Raw genomic sequence first — 4,875 nt, forward strand, 5'->3', positions numbered from 1 at the left:
TAGGTTTTACTGGAGCAGTTCTGTGAAAAGTTACTGCTGAGGAACATTGGCAGCTGGCTGCAGCTCCCTTCACCTATCGATTGCAGTCGGAAACATACAGGCATAGTTTCAGGGTTGCTCAATTTGCTTTGCAATTGCCCCATAGCTGGATGTGATACGTGCTGCTCTGGAAGGGAGAGCTTGTGTACCCAAGCAGCCACTACATGGCACTACTTGATTATACAGCATGTTTGTGTTTGTACTCATTAGCAGAAGTGAGGAAAAGCAGGCTGATTGGGTAGACAACTGAATAAGAGCATTAAGCCAATCTGAATTAAAACCTATTTAGCACTCTTTGCTGCAGGTTTAGCATCCAGTCTCCGCTCCGGGATTAGTGCAGTGGATGCCAGCAGGGATTACCATGGATATCAGCAAATATTGGGCTTCACAGAACAGTTGAGGTCAGCAGGGACCTCTGAGTCCACCTGGCCCAAGCCCTGCCCCAGCAGGGTCACCCAGAGCAGGGTGCCACCCAGTACCATGTGCAGGTGGTGTTGGGAGACCCCCAAGGAGAAGCACCCAGCACCTCTCGGGGCAGCCTGTGTCAGGGCTCCAGCACCTGCCCATCAGCACAGGAGCATTCCTGGTGTTGGGAGGGAGCCCCTGTTCTCCAGCTGGCACCCAGTGCCTCTCGTCCTGTCCCTGGGCACCACCCAAAAGAGGCTGGCTCTATCTTCTCTGCTCCCTTCCCTCAGATATTCACAGACATCAATGAGATCCCCCATCAATGAAGAGCCCCAACTGTCCCTGCCCCTCCTCGCAGCATAGCTGCTCCAGTCCCTTCAGCATCCTGGCACCCTTCTGCTGGGCTCTCTCCAGTATGGCCAGTCTGCCTTGTTCTGGGGTCCCACAACTGGACACAACACTCCAGGTACAGCCACACCAACACCAAGTCAAGAAGAGAGATCACATCTCTTGACCTTCTGGCAATACTTGACCTAGTGTTTGCTTTTCCAAGTCCTTTTATTTGACATGGCACTTGGCACTGTGACAGGTAAATAAAGCTTAGCAAAGCACAGCGTGGCTGCAGTGCAGTGACATGGCTGTGCTCGAGCACTGGCAGGAAAGCCCAGGGGAATTCCCTGTAAGTCTCAATGCAGATATCCCAGATCAGAGCCTCCCCAGCCAGCCCACATAATGCAGCCATCACTGGCAATTCTGTCTGTGCAGACTGGGGGCACTGCCAGCGCCAGGCACAGTGGATCTGGGAGTTACAGCCAGAATTACATCGACTCCCAGCTAACTAACATGAAGAGAGATCTAAATACAAATATGTTCTGCTGACACGGTGATGGCACACAGAAGTAGCGAAGGGAGCATTATTCGTTCTCCCATCACACATTTTGAACCATAACTGAAAGCACCTCCAGCACGGGCTGACTGATAGCCCATCTTCAGAGTTTATACTTTCTTTTAAACACATCACATGGTATCCATAGGAGACAAGGTTTCTCCAGGTGTGCAGGTCTGACAAAAATAGCAGTGCAATCCTTTCCCACCTCAGCACACCAGGTTTCATTCACCTGGCTAAAAACACCGCTTGTCGGTGTGGCATCCTGCCCTGCCAAGCACGGCACTGGCTGGAGCAGCAGACAACAATTTCCCTTCTGTGAGGGGAAATGCTTGAGCAAAGCAAAATCTGCTTTATGCCACTATGAAAATCCCCAGTTAATGAAAAGCATGACTGGGAGGAGAGAAGTGCAACCACAACTCTACTCTGATCCAGGCCTGGCAACGCAAGCCCTGGTCACAAGTCTTGGTTATTGTTCTCAGCCCAAACAAACAGCAGTAATGCATTCCCTTGGGAACCACTATCAGAGGGTGGGGGGGCTGGCAGCCTGGAAAACACACAAGTTCAAAACACAAATACACTGCCAATATGCAAACTTATGCCACGTGACAAGCCTGCAAGCTTAAAAGCCAAAATCACCAAATAACTCCAGCTCCCAAGTGGAGTTATTACACACAGCATGACCTGGAGCAATCACCCCTCCTTTCCCATGGTCTGGTCTACCCTCTGCAAAAGCACAAGCACCTCTTGGTCTCAGATGGGGCACAGAGCGTCTTCTGCCTGAGAAAGTCACCCCTGAGATGGCTACGGAGTGCCACAGCTTGCTGTAATATCTGTGTGCTGGACAAGGATTTTGTAACCTACCCAGCCACCTTCTGACACCAGGCAGTCTTGTTTGTGTTTGCATTGATGAAAAGCAGATTCTGCATCTTTGGATATTTCTTCATCAAGCCTAAAATGGAAGAATTGCAGAATACCACTCATGCAAATAACAACAACTGTATATTTGCTCTAAACTACAGAAGGCAACTGAATACTTAAAGGCAATGACCTTGCTAACATAATCCTCTGCATCTCAGGGTGCCTCATCCCGTGTGCCTTCTGAAAAGCTTAAACCTAGATGTGGCCCAGGGAATTAGAGAAACACAAAGGTTACAAACGTTGCATGCAAAACCTTTGCCAATAGATAGAGATCAATCTCTCTCCATGTGAGAGCTGGCAGCACTCCTCAAAGAGCAAAGCAAAGGAAACAGCCACGGCACCCTGTCTGTTTCCCCTGAGCCCTTGTTTTTCCTCCTATGACTCACACTCCATATCTGACCATTGCTACTCATTTGGCTGTTTATAAGAATTGGATTAATGCAATGTGGATTTCGCTTTTGGCGGAAGTTACTTCAGCCCTGGAACATAAGACAGGGGATTTTGGGCTACTTCCTTGACCTCCGGTATTGTGCTGGAGTCCAGCGACACAATGAGTTCCCGTGTTTCCCGTACCGCTGCTTCCCTCAAGTAAGGGAGAACCAGCTAACATCTCCCTCTCCCCATACACTTTCCAGAGGATAAATAGACACAGATTTAACAATACACACAGCCAACCTCTGACACAAGTGGGCCTTTTCTGCTGCCCCTTCTGAATAGAATGCACCGGTACCAGAGATCTGTAGAAGTTTAACTTTTTTTCTCTCTAGAAGGGAGTCCTCTCTAGTGGGTCCCTTACGACCCACAGCTCTTGTGGAGCTGCCACCAGCAGGTCACCCCCCAGCCTGAACCAGCACTGCTGCTTACTCAAACAGTACTACAAGAGTCACAACTACACCCACACATGCCAGGCAGGCCATGAGTCCCCTCTGTGGCCGCTTGTGCCTCTTGGACAGGGCACACCAGAGAAGATCCAAAGTGAGGTGGGTCCCCAGGTAACGAGCTGTGTGGCCAGATGCTGCTCCCCAGACGGAGCTCAGGGAGCTTCTATAATGCAGTCTGCCACCCAGCAAGGGGAATCCAATCCCCCTTTAACCATCATCTCGAAAGTAAGACTATTGAAAGCATCACATAAACAGCAGTTTTTAAGATCTAAGATTACTGCTTCTCCTATCTTGTTTCAAGACCACTGGCTGAGGATGTCTCACATCAGCAGCTTTGGCAGGTGATATTTATTCCCATGAAAGGTTAATCTTTACGTCTACTTTTAAACAAGATTCTTGCACTGATGTCAGGGAAACTACTCTGATTTTTTTAATGCCTAGAACATAAGGACATTGTTTACAAGGAAGCAAGCAATGAGTAAGGCTCATTTCCTAGTTGAGAGCAGCTGGTTTACACTGTCAAGAGTCTTGCACTCAGAGGCAGAGAAAAATCCCCACACAACATCTGCCATGGTTAACCAGGAGAAGGGGACACAAAAACAAGCATTTTTACTTTCTGTTTCAAGCCCAGGCTCCCAAGCCTTGCTGCACACAAGAGCCAGTGAAAACACATCTACCATGACGGGGAAGCACCTCCAAGCCCAACTTCACTACTATAAAAGGAAACATCTAAACAGCAGAGAAGTCTGGATTTGCGCATGACATGGATGAAGTAGGAGTCTCTGCAGTTAAAGTGGAATGCATTCAATTCAGTAAAGGAGAATTTCATTCTTCATGACTTGAATGTAACTAATGACATCTGGCTGAAGTATCACATGCAGGACCTGCATTAAGGATGTGTATTTTATTTGAAAAGTTGATCAGGCAAACAGATTGCTTTTGTTTTTGTTTTTTTAACCATTCAGAGGAAATATTTAAACAATATTTTTATTGGCACGACCTGTTAGAGCATGAAACATTGAAGAGCACAAACTAATTCAGGCTGAGCAGTGTAAAAGCTGCACAAGGCAGCTGTTTCAGTGTAAGATGAGCATTTTCCCACCCCCCAGCAAACATCAGGTGAATTGCCCCTTCGTTCACTCAAGCATTAGTAGAGCTTAGGGATATGGTTTAGTGGAGGGCTGTTAGCGTTAGGTTGGAGGTTGGACTCGATGACCTTGAGGTCTCTTCCAACCTAGAAAATTCTGTGATTCTGTGATTAGCTCCAGGCAAAATGTTATAGCTAATGCACACCTCAAAATGACCCATCTGACAGCTTTTCTTTTCCCAGCAAGGGACACTAAGCCACCACTTGCTGATGGATGCCTTTCTGGTACACAAACAGAAGAGGAGGAGGACACAGACCAAGGCTGATGCAGGGTACTGGAACTCCCACAGGACCCCTTTGCTCTGCAGGAACCTGTCCTGCTCTAGGCACCATCTCCAGATCCCATTGGCATGGCACAAAAATGATCATGAAGAAGAATAGAAAGAGCAAGGATGAACCTGTGAGGATCCACCATCTGGCTGAGACCAGAACACACAAGAGGTCAGAGCTTAAGTTCTTCCCATGTGCATGGGAGGCACACTGCAACAGCTCAGTGGCTTGTGAGAGACCTAGCCTCTCGAGTAAAATTAACAGCTACCTAAAGCAACACTTCATTTATTGCAGCCAAAGGCTTTCTCGTTTGAGCACATATTTCC

This window comes from Aythya ferina (assembly GCF_964211825.1).
Source record: "Aythya ferina genome assembly, chromosome: 18".
Taxonomy (NCBI): Eukaryota; Metazoa; Chordata; class Aves; order Anseriformes; family Anatidae; genus Aythya; species Aythya ferina.